The sequence below is a fragment of the Schistocerca piceifrons genome, chromosome 2 (assembly GCF_021461385.2).
Source record: "Schistocerca piceifrons isolate TAMUIC-IGC-003096 chromosome 2, iqSchPice1.1, whole genome shotgun sequence".
Classification (NCBI taxonomy): Eukaryota; Metazoa; Arthropoda; class Insecta; order Orthoptera; family Acrididae; genus Schistocerca; species Schistocerca piceifrons.
In genome coordinates, this window is record NC_060139.1 from 418024365 (window position 1) to 418037554 (window position 13190).

A 13190-nucleotide genomic window follows, 5' to 3' on the forward strand; every position below is an offset into this window, starting at 1 on the left:
AATGAAAGTTCAGTGACTTCTTGTGAATAATTTTGTATTGTGTTTCGCTGTGGGGTCGGCAAGCCCTCTGAGTCCACAGACAACCTAGAAAAACAGACAGGTAGTTTAACCTCACCAGCTGTATTGGCTACTATTGTGTGCTTTTATACGCAGGATTGGAGACGATATTACGTCGGAATTGAACAGATAACTTTGTCTCACCAGGAGTATGCAGATATCGGGTAAACTAAAGAATACTCAACATAGGAATGTTGTTAGAGCGAAGTCCGCAGCTCGTGGTCGTGCGGTAGCGTTCTCGCTTCCCACGCCCGGGTTCTCGGGTTCGATTCCCGGTGGGGTCAGGGATTTTCTCTGCCTCGTGATGACTGGGTGTTGTGTCATGTCCTTAGGTTAGTTAGGTTTAAGTAGTCCTAAGTCCTACGGGACTGATGACCATAGATGTTAAGTCCCATAGCGCTCAGAGCCATTTGAACCATTTTTTTGTTAGAGCAAACAACCTTGGGTCTTTTAACATGGAAAAAGAGGGTGTTGTACAACAGATAGGGAAGTTGCTATTAAATAAATCTATGGGAGAGATGAAGAAGCCAAGCTCGCTAATCATATAAATGAGAACGTTTGTAGCAACATTTGCGAAATACCAGGGTTGGCACTTCTTTGCTAGACTTCAGGTAGGGCACTCCGCCTGCTGTCTGAATGTCGTTCAGTATTTTCTTTTATCTGTGACAGGACCGAGCGAGGTGGCGCAGCGGCTAACACACTGGACTCGCATTCGGGAGGACGACGGATCAATTCCGCGTCCGGCCATTCTGATTTAGGTTTACCGTGATTTCCCTAAATCGTTCCAGGCAAGTGTAGGGATGGTTCCGTTCAAAGGGCACGGCCGACTTCCTTCCCCGTCCCTCCCTAATCCAATGAGACCGGTGACCTTGTTGTCTGGTCTCCTCCTCCAAAACAACCCAACCCTAACTGTGACAGAGGAAGCAGCCCAGCTCAGAAGGCAACATACAAAATATGGAGATGCGTCTGTCCTACCGCCCATCTATATCATTCATCTATAAAACATTGCGTTTGTGTGCAGTAGTTGTTTGAATGCTCTCTGAACAGGTGTAACGCGTGACAGTTAATACAAATACCGCCAACCCTCTGGGTGTATATTTTCTGAGTAGTAAAAACTACTTGTCATACGTGTTACTGACTTTGTGCATCTGAAAACTTCTTCCCGCATGAAGATACAGAGATATGGTATTAAACCCGTGGCCGGCCAAGGTGGCCGAGCGTTTCTAGGCGCTACAGTCTGGAACCGCGCGACTGCTACGGTCGCAGGTTCGAATCCTGCCTCGGGCATGGATGTGTGTGATGTCCTTAGCTTAGTTAGGTTTAAATAATTCTAAGTTCTAGGGGACTGATGACCTTAGAAGTTAAGTCCCATAGTGCTCAGAGCCATTAAACCCGTGATAAAGAGCTTATTAGAAAGCTGGTATTGCTGTTGCTGCCGTTATTAATGTGATCACTAGCTTTTGATACCGGACGACTGTAGTGCAGATAAACTGAAGATGATGTAATATAGCAACGCATTGGACTTAAGTATTCTTATTGTTCCATTTCACTGTACCTTAATTAACTGAATAGCTGAGACTTCACATTCTACGATAAGACTAGGCAAGAACATGAATTGTAGCTACTATTTGGGTACTGTGACTCTGTAAGAACTGCATTAGTATGTCAACATGTACGTTTTCAACCATGTGCTTAGTTCTTTGCAAATAATACCTTAAAATGCGTCGGCCAGTAGGATGGTGAGGGTTTCATAACTCGATTGACAGAAAGCTCCTCCAGACCCTAAAATATGGGGAGGGAGATATGTATAGAGGGAGAAATTTGTAATATTTAGAAGCCTTGAAAGCATGTTCCCTTTCATCTTCTCATATCAAGCTGATAATAGTAGTTTAGCTTAACGAATTTTAGTAATACCGCCAAATTTCAAACGGAACTGTACACGGTATCTTTGATTGTACGTTTACACAGAGAAGTCTTAGACCAGAGGAGGTCGCGTAGCAGTAGAAGCCTCTTTCTGTCTAAATTGGCAATAAGGAGATAACGGTAAAATCAGGCATGATGGGAACCACTAGAGGGGAGAGACTTGAATCACAAACGGACAGCCGGCCGCGGTGGCCGTGCGGTTCTGGCGCTGCAGTCCGGAACCGCGGGACTGCTACGGTCGCAGGTTCGAATCCTGCCTCGGGCATGAGTGTGTGTGATGTCCTTAGGTTAGTTAGGTTTAAGTAGTTCTAAGTTCTAGGGGACTTATGACCTAAGATGTTGAGTCCCATAGTGCTCAGAGCCATTTGAACCACAAACGGACAAAGAACACCACTACTTTGGCAGACGCAGCTTGTTTGCCCAGGTATCGTTTGGTATGACATTACGAGTTGGTATGTCGCCTCTGTATATAGATTCATTGGTGCTATTTAGCTATTTATAATATCACCGAAGTGTTTCTTTTACTGAGTTCACACAAATTCGGATTTAATAACTGAACTGACGCCACTTCTTTTGCGCAATGAACCAAGTGACCGTACTTCTGTTTGGGCTTCGGTTATGATATGAGTACAGGTTTCGTAACGGGTGTTTTTTTTTTTTTTGTTTTGGTTTTAGGGCGCAAAACTTCTATGGTCATTAGCGCCCGGCGTAACGGGTGTGTTGTCTTAATGAATACCATGTCATTCATATTATGTTTCTGGTATATTGAACCAAAAGTTGAAAGGATAGAACATACGTTCTCGATAGTGGATTATACTGTACTTGGAGGACAGTGCACGTAGAAGGTTTCAGTCTGATGACTGATTTTCGAATCACTAACGATGTTGTGACACACGAGATTGTGTTTGTGCAGCGTTTGTAAATAGTAGGTGTTCTACGTATTAAATTCCTGTATAATATATTAGACGCAGTTGGAAAATATAATTAATTCTTCAGTTACACAGTCTTATGCTGACTTTAAAAGTAGTTTCATAACGTGTGGTCGGTTAACCTAAACTTCGTCGGTGATGAACCTTCTCGTAACTTGCCGGCCGGAGTGGCCGTGCGGTTCTAGGCGCTACAGTTTGGAACCGAGCGACGCTACGGTCGCAGGTTCGAATCCTGCCTCGGGCATGGATGTGTGTGATGTCCTTAGGTTAGTTAGGTTTAATCAGTTCTAAGTTCTAGGCGACTCATGACCTCAGAAGTTGAGTCGCATAGTGCTCAGAGCCATTTTTTTCTCGTACCTTGAAACAGAAGAAAGTGTTTTTTCATGGATCATGCGATACTTGAAAAGAAATGATTTGCTTTAATGTCTTAACCATTTTCCCTCTTATGAAAATAGAAATTCTTTTAGTTTCCTATATCTTCTATTCGAAAATAACAGACATCTGACAATACTTCTACATTTACTTCTACTTACTGATTATTAGTATGAGGTAGAATAATAATTTAGATACAGACTATTAAATACAGTATTGCCAAGATTTTCTCTATTGCAACTCTTTTTCAATATATTTGTTCCTAGGTACACGACCATGTTGCACCTTGGAACAAATTTTCATACCTGGAAAGAACCTTACTTTTGCAGAATAATTTTTATGATTTCAGAAAGATTGGAGCTCACATAAAGTTAACGGAATCATTTGAAATTGCAATAAGATATTATATAATTCTTTTATTACGAGGCGAAAATCTAAAAACTGTTCGAAGATACAACACACTCCCTTGCATTTAGTGTCAATCTAATGATGATTAATTAATCTAACTGCTAAGAGGTTCGCTTACTATTCATGTTTGTCAGAACGTTCACAAGCTTCTTGTAGAAACGGCGACACATGCCGACGGTTCTTGCATCAATGACGACACTTCTAAGGATTCTTGCAAACTTATTTACGACTTTCGAGAATTTCTTAGCTATAATTATATGTTGCACAGAATTATGTCATCGGAGACTTGTGCTCCAGTAATCTAGATTTTTTAACCTCCAACCATCGATTCACACAAATGCAAAGAGCATAAGCGACATTGCAGGTTGGGGCAGGTGGAGAAATCGGTCGTGGCAGAGCACGCACTGAATGAGACCGACCACGTAATAAAATTCGCCGACGCGGAAGTTCTGGCTGTAGAGAAGCACTATCACACGCGCTTGTTCAGAGAAGCTGTAGAAATACAAAAACACGCGAACAGTTTGAACAAGAAAGAGAAGGTAAACGGATCCTGACTTCCCGTACTGCAGCGAACGACCGTCGCAGGTAGCAAGAGGAGAACCGCACCGGAAATGACCGCGGAGAAGCCCTCGAACGTTGGCGCGCCAGGTACGTATAGTCGGCGCCCCGCGAGCTCGGCTCCAGTTCACCACCGGCAATGGAGGGTGAAGCTTTGACAATGCCAGCCACTCGTGCTGGCGAAACGTCAGAAAAATCATTAGATGAACGTCGGCCGAAGAACCCGAGACAGAAGCCAATAGGCAGTTTATCAACAAGTGGCCACGAAAGCCTCAACAATTTTGTGTTTATGTAACGACTGCGGCGTTGGTTTGAGGCAGTAGTCATTTGCCAGTCAATGGGGGAAGATCTCAGTGGTCGATACTATAGCATATCCCGCCAGTTGTGAAGTGCGCGATGATATTAGGTTATTGCTGGAGAAAGCATCGCCAGCTGCTGAAATCCATTTTGAGCTATGCCTAGTGAATGGGCTTAGAGTAATGGCTGAGAAACAAGTTCGAAAGTGATGTCGCAATATGGCCGCACAATTGTTCATGATGAACAGCGGAGTGGCTGGCCCAGTATTCGGACCGACGACATCGTTGATCAAGTGAACCAAAATCTTCTAAATGATTGGCGATTGACAATAGGTGGTCTGGCTAATAAATTCTGAAATGTTGCTCGAACTTCAATTTACAGGACCGTCACTGAACAGTTCGGATAACACAAATTGTGGGCGAGGCGGATTCCAAAAATGCTCACCGATCAGCAGAAAGAGCAAAGAATGTGTAGTGCACGACAGTTATTGGAGAGTTTAGACAAGATGAAGATGACATGTTTTCCCCTCATACTTACGGGCGACGAGACGTGGATATCGTAGACCAACGCAGAATGGAAACAAAACCAGTGCATTGGCATCATTCAAGTTCATCCAAATAAAAAATTTTAAGCAATCTCCACTCTCGTGTCGAAAAATGATGGCTACCTTTTTTGGGACGAAAAGGGCGCCCTTTTGATTTTCATGGACAGTTGATCAACAATTACAGCTGACGTATACGGTGAAACGCTAACAAAACTGAGACGTGCTATCCAAAAACGACGCCGCAGGAAACTGTCGTCGATCGTAATTTTCCATAACGACAACGCACGCCCTCACACCGCTGCCAAAAGCAAGGGGAAGATACAAGGTTTTCGTTGGGAAGTTTTTGATCATCCTCTGTACAGTCCCGACCTTACACCAAGCGACTATTTCCTCTTCTTGCATTTGAAAATGTGGCTAAGTGTACAATAATTTCAAAATGACGATGAACTCAAGACTGACGTTACCACCCGGTCCAATTTTCAGGTGATGAACTTCTATGCAGAGGGGTTAAACATTCTGGTGCAGCGTTACAAAAAAATGGCTCTGAGCACTATGGGAATTAACATCTGTGGTCATCGGTCCCCTAGAACTTTGAACTACTTAAACCTAACTAACCTAAGGACATCACACACATCCGTGCCCGAGGCAGGATTCGAACCTGCGACCGTAGCGGTCACGCGGTTCCAGACTGAAGCGCCTAGAACCGCACGGCCACACCGGCCGGCTGCAGCGTTACATAAAGTTTTTAGATGTGAATGGGGATTATGTCGAAGAGTAAACTACATATTACTGTCAATAAAAACCGTTTTTTGTGAGCTTATTTTTTTACAATCAAATGAACCTTGCCTTTGGAATACGCCTCGTATAAACTAAACAATTTACTTCTCAAAATAGGACGTAATACATTCCATCGGTACATAAATGATACACAATGCCAGACCATAATAAATTGCACACTTCAATTCTATATAGTTGGAAGCACAGAAAGTAGTTGTGGTTGGAACGTGAAGAGCCCAGCGTGCTACGCAGGAGCCAATAGCTTTACAGAGTTTGCTGTACTGCTCTTAAAAGTGAAGGACACTTGCAATTTTTGAGAGTAACTCATTAAACGTCAGCACGAAGCATGAACCCTCTAAAAGAAGACCATAAGACAATCTACTCTGCATCACTGTTAGGATTTCATATTCAAAAAACGTAGGTGAAGTCAGAAGGTGTAATGAAGTACCAGGATACATCTGAATGTATGAACACTTAGCGCTGCAACTTCCTAGCACAGTGATTTAGTCAACATCCTGATAAGCAACAACACGGCGGTACGTTTGGCTTCGAGTCTCAGACGACATTCCCCTCTGTAACTGCGAAAAACCATTAAAGTGTTGGAATTTAATAAATGTCAAATGGAAATTACTTTTTTAGCAGTGGAAAGGCCAATACGGATCAGGTAGTAAATGTCTGAGAAGGAACATCGTGCTCGACGAAAACGTGGTTCGCTAAAAACATGCCTTTCTGTTAGAATGATATGCGTGTAAGGAGTATGATCCAGGTTTTTGCTTTTGGATAAGAACATTACTAATATTTTAGATTCATCATTTGATCATAAATTTTTACATTCGAATACAAATAAAATGATACTTTACTACTTATTTACACAAAAGCTAAAATTTATGTGATTTCAGAAAATGGTCTGTGTCGGGTATTCCGAGTATTTCTATGTATCGAGTAATCCCATTGTTTGCGTCTGGCGTTACGTACAAAATGTAACGAAAATGAGTCACTGAGTAGTTCTATTGCAAAGCCCCATACTCGGCAGTTACTTTTTGTTTCACTTTGTCGATTTGTTTAACCAACAGAAACAGGAAATTAATGGAACGAACAGTTCACGCTTCTTAATAAGATGTTTACAGTTCTCAACAGTCGATAGTAAGTCGTTTAATTGCCACTTAATATGCCGTCCACAGACCTTCCAGTTCAATGACCACCAGCATCATTCAAGAATGGGTGTCTCTGAAATGAGTAAAAATCCTATATTTTTTGCCACTTCCTTCCGGACAACTAGCGCGATGTTCCAAACGTCATCGCGCTTGTGTGTAGCAATGTTCGTTTCGTCTCCACCCATACGATTTGAGTGGGGCTGAGTGGTGTAGAAGGAGACCGGTAAAGAAGAGAAATCTCTTTCTTATCTTAAAACCATTTCTGCAACCTAGCAGAAAGTGTTTTGTAATTTGATCCTGCAGTAAACAGATGAGTCCCTCGGGATACAGTTGTCCTTCTGACACGTATCATAGCATTACCCATAATAAGAATAGATTGGGCAGCTTGAAGTTTGCTATTTCCGCGCGGAATGACCACGAGGTTTGAGGCGCCATGTCACAGACTGCGCGGCCCCTCCCGCCGAAGGTTCGAGTCCTCCCTCGCGAATGGGTGTTTTTTGTTCTTGGTATAAGTTAGTTTAAGTAGTGTGTAAGTCTAGAGACCGACGACCTCAGCAGTTTGGTCCCTTAAGAATTCACACACATTTTGAAGTCTGCCATCTGTTCTCGAAACAGGTCCAACGGCATTCATCCAAGGCCTAACAGCAACACGAACACGTCCACTAAGAGATGACTGACGGATATAGCTGCGATCGACACGGGCGCCATGCTGCCTATTTACTCATACTGGACCACCTTTCGCTGTGGAAAATACTTATCATCGGGAAATGCTACATTCCACCTGTCACTATACATCTTTTCCTCAGTAAACGCTAATCGGTAGAGTCGATCATCATCACAGAGCTTCTCATTGATAGTTGGACCTTCGCTTGGTAGTCCAGCCTCCAGAAAGCGACAGCAAACCGTAGCATCCAACATGGGAAATGCAGTAAGCAGTATATTCCAACTGCGTCACGTTCAGAAAAGGCTTTTTTCCATGTTCACTATCCCAGATTGGTGTTAGACGCCAGTGCCCTGTTACCACTAGCGTGGTGGATTCTCCAGTATCACGAAGTCGTTCTGTGCATCATTGCGCCAATCTTTCAGGAACGCCATATTGCCCCTTGCATCCGACTCCACCAGGTTCCCTTCCTCGACGAGAGCAATGACGCCGTAACGCACATCCTGTCGACTATGAGGCATGACTCGTCAATACAGCGGCTGGATAAGAACGAAGCGTTTCACGTACCTCACTTTTAATAGAGTATTTCCATTGGCTGTAACAAAACGAATGGTGCAATAACAGACAAGATTCGCTAGATTGTCAGTCACTATAGCCAAATACTGACATCATCTGCGGTGATAACGCCTGAAATGATTAATTTCTGCAGAATGACGCTCTCCTTCGTGTAAAGCGACACTAGTAGGATGCTGAGCAGTTTAAGTTATCTAAATGTGTCTATATAGGGCACCAGTATTCGAGAAATATCGACGTGAACAGTCATCGCGTTCGAGAGCTTTACTATTCTGAACTGGAGATTTAGTGTAGCGATCAGGGAGACTGCTTACTGACCAGGACTTCATGAGCTGAAATCCCCTCAGTCAAGCTTTCTTCGTACTTTTCACGTGAAGGTTAAAACTATTTAATAAAAGTGTAAATTACTACAGGCAAAAATCACAGGATAATATTGTAAGATAGGTACGAGTAATACAAATTGCGGTTGTAGGCAACCATATGCACATCGTTTCTTATTCTCTTTCAGGCACTCTCTTACCATTAACTAATTGTCCAGATATGTTATCGCGAATATAATCAGAGTTGCTTATCCAATGTCTGTTACGCAAAAGAAACGGTCATGCGCCTCTCTTTTCTTCAAGATGCGTGGTCTAAAAGATCTGTGTGTTTTGAATGCTTTTATAACATTTATTACTCGACACAATGATACGACGAAATTCAGGAAAAGACTGCCTGAACGACAATACGAAACAACATGCGTTACGGCTTTCTAATTTCTCGAAAACTTGGCCTAATGACCTAAACACTCTTACAAGAGTTACATCTGAGTGATCCGCAGTCAGGTTGATGTAGAGCACCAAAATCGGTAGGTCGGGTACAGTTTCCTCTTGACAGAATTTAATAATATAACACTAAGAGGACGTCAGAGTTACACTGAATAATCAGTTTTAGATATCATAGCCCTTCTACTGGGCTATGACTGGATCAGTTTATCAGTACCGTATTATTATTATTGTTTTTATTATTATTATTACTGTTTTGTAGAAGTCAGAGCCATCCCTTGTGGGTGAGCTAAAAACAAATTATCCCTCCAGTTTTATCAAACTTGTCAGCACTACTGACCTTCATTCATTTTCACCCTAAAACTACTATTTCTACTGTGGAAATTTAACTTAACATTACCGGAATAGAGGGACCTGTTCCATGTAGTACATGTCTCTTACGGCAAAGAAGAAAATGAACAAATTCTAAACGTGGAGTTGAACCTCGACTCGTCCACAAAGGAACCCTACATGTTGACCAATAAATTACAGCCACTACCCCTATTGTGTGTCTACGTAGTGAACAAGAACCGTTTTTTATTTGCAGGAAAGCTTTTGGGTCTCCTCTGAATATGTCTACAATTCAGAGGACCGTTTTAGCTTGAACTTTCAATTAATAATTCCTCTCCCCCTACTGTAAATTGTATGCTGCATTTCGTTCGCGCCATGCTGTACTGAATCTTCGTTGCAATTTTCTGACTACATTTTTTGTGCTGTCGAGCCTTGTATATCATTCATCCACTGTGCCTTTTGAGCGTGGTGTACACACAGAAGAGAAAAATCATGGCAATATTCCTTCATCATACGACACGACTTAGTCTGTCACAGAGCTCAGCGCTTTGTCCAGATTCCTTCCCCTCTCTCGGCGTACGTCTCGTCAGCCGTATTAGTCTCTGACACTTATCCTATGGCTCTCCGAATGGAACTTTCAGCAGGCCTCCAGCTCGGCCAGCCCCTTTTAGAGGTAAAGGCTGGGGGCGGACGTACAGACTGCGTATTTCACCCACGATGGCCGCCGGCTCCAATAATCGTCACACGGCGAGGTAGAGCGGCTCTGCACATTCAGCGTACGGCACGGGGGAGCAGCCAGCGTACGGCGTGAAATGGAGACGTGGGATGTGGCGGTCGCTCCATAAGGCTTAACGTCGCCACTAATTCCGCCCCCCACCCCCGTGACTGCTGGGCCGAGCAGGCTCCTCGCCGCCTCCCGCCTCCCCAGTATGCAGCCGCCAGCCGCCTGCCGCCTGCCGTCCCCGCTAATTGTGTTTGCGCTCGCTCGGCGGCCGCCGGCTGCACCGCTTAAATTCGATTAGCCCTTCGAGGCGGTGCGCCGCTCCTTTTTAACTTTGTCCCAGATATTCTTGAGAGCCGGGTGCGGATAGCAAAGAAAATGGGGTTGGAGAACCCACAGAGGAGCGCCTAAAATCTCCGTATTAACAGTTCTTAAAGGCGACCGTGGAGTACTCAACCTAGAGGGGTCGGCCACTGCTGTTAAAGCAATTCCATGTCCTTACAAAATCCTACCTGCGTTGAGAGTTGGCAATACTCTCTTAGGATTTAAAGGTTGGCTACAGCGCGCATACACAAGCTCTGGAATCGAAGATATTGTTGTCGCGCTTCGCAGCGCACGGATTAATGAGTAGCAATTTGGAGGCCAGTGTGCTGTGGTTCGCACGTGTGTTGGACGAGGAGGTCGTCGCCGAGCTGCCGTACTGGCGTGTCCGCCATCAGCGACACAGGATTTGGTATTTAGTTGATATTTTTTTATAATTTGCAGCGCCCTTATTAATTTAAAGAAAAGGGTTTGTGTATGTGCGTAGCAACAGGAGGTAATTTTGATAATGATAGGAGTTGAATTCTTAAGGGAAGCCATTGTTAGATAAAGTATTGATTTTTCTCATTGATTTCTTCAGTAATTGTCAGGGAATTGTTTCACTATATATTTAATTGAGAAGTATTTCAGTCTGTCTCAAGAGTTTGATTAATTTGCAATGTTGCTTTAATGCCACTGGAGGCAGATTTACATACGAAGCGATTGTTCAAAGAGCTTCTAGCGTTTTGAATTGAATGAGAAAGAATCACTTTTAGAATATAGTTTTGGGAAAAAAAAGAATTATGAGTTTGGGTTATCATTCATCGAGTTTAGATTTGACCAAACCCTTTCTCTAGAACTATATGTAGTTGTAGTAAGCAGCAGCAGCCGCAGCAACAGCAGGAGCCGCCATACAGAACATGCATTGCACTCAGCATGAATAATAGGTTTCTTTTATGTTTTTGTTAAATAATGGTATGCAGCAGATCAAGCAGTGGCAGCAGAAAGACCAAGTAAGTTATTTGTTGCCCCCAGGACCAATAAAATAAAATAGAGTTTTGGCGATCTCTGTAATAGTAAAGTTAACTAGCGTACAAGCACGAGATTTTCAGTAGAAAACACGAGATAAGAAGATAGAGCTCGCGACTTTCAGCGTTTTCATCTTCAGTCGTGCTGCCACTTCCGCCCTTACCGTTTAGTTAATCATTGCCGAATTTATAACGTCCGTCGTGAATCGTAGCCAATGTGTGTTTGCTGTGAAGACACCGAATCCTTGAATGTACCATATCTGTCTCCAACAAAAGCGAACTTTTGACTTAGTAAACGTGTATATTGCAGTTTGGTATTTCGTTACAGAAGTGGCACAGTGGCCTTCGTGTATATAGTATTTTGTTTGTCATTAACAACGTTAATCACAGTTTGCGGCAAACAGTCGCGAAAGCCTATAGGACGAAAAACAAACACTAAAAAAGAAAGAAATGCAGCCTTTCGAGTCAAGTTACCACTACAGGACAGCTGCTTGGAGTGCCAGCATAGCTCCAGCAGTCAAAAGTATTGACAGCTGACGTGATACTAGCGATCCAAGCGGGTGGTATGTAGTAACACAGGAATGGAGTGCTGTAAATGGGAAACTTACTATTTTTAGTGGTGTCACTTCCATATTTCTCAGTTACTAAACGTGTCGATGACTTCACCAATACGAAAAGGATAATGTAATTAAAGTAATCTCCTGTCCCCTGTTAATGTCAACACATAATAATGAAACCAGAATGGAATGTAATACAAACGGTTCACAGCAGCAGAATCGCAATCGTGTCAACTAGAATCGTTTAAAATGGGAAATGAATTGTGACCTGATGTGCTTGGCATGTGTTTGGCTTGGCATGTACTTTCTGATGCCTCCACTGACTGATGTTCGTTTCATGAGTTTCAGACTCATTTCAATACATTCATAATGAGGCACGATTTTTACAACCTTGGCGATACTTTTTATTACTGCTACAATTTATAGCGGCACAAATAACCCCGAAATACCACCTCTTTGATTTCTGAACGTGGTTTTACAATCCATAAACACTATCATTTCGCAGTGTGTTTATACACACCAGCCGAACGCCATCGCTGCAGCAACAATTGCAAAACGGTGGTTAATGTCCGCATGTCCTTGACAGTTACTTACGGCAATGCTTTTGCAAGAAATTGCATCAGGCTGTGGTATAATGTTTTAGATAAATTGACGATTCCAACACAATCTTCGAAACTGAGAGTCTTAATCCTGCCTGAAATGGTCATGCTTCGTTTCTCACATCATCTTATGGAGTCATCGCACCTCACCCGACTATCTGTTGGTCTGCAAAATGAGGCTCAGGTTAGTACCAAGCAGACAATGATGAGCGTGCAGTAGCTCAGAACGTTATTACGCTAGTAGCTGCAGTTCCTAGCGAAAGCGTGCTATATTCACAAAGTTTCAGTGTACAGAGGAACTAAAATAAATGATAACAAGAAAGCATATTGGCCGAATACAAAATATTTTGTCAAAGTAGTTAACACGTAAGAGGGCATAAATAAACCATGAAAACACACCCACGGAGAGAAAAGTGTAACGTTTCAAACTGTTACATGTCTGCAGTATGACAAAATGGACGTACTGATTTTGCATAGCGCCGTTAACGTGTGGCTCTCATGAACAGCAGTCCTTTATGGTTAGATTCTGTTGACGACTGTTTCTGTGAAACAGAAAGTGAAAGTCACTTTTTTAAAGCTGCACTGGGCAAGAATAATCTGAGTAGGTACACACATCCTCCACGTATTTCAGCAGCCTA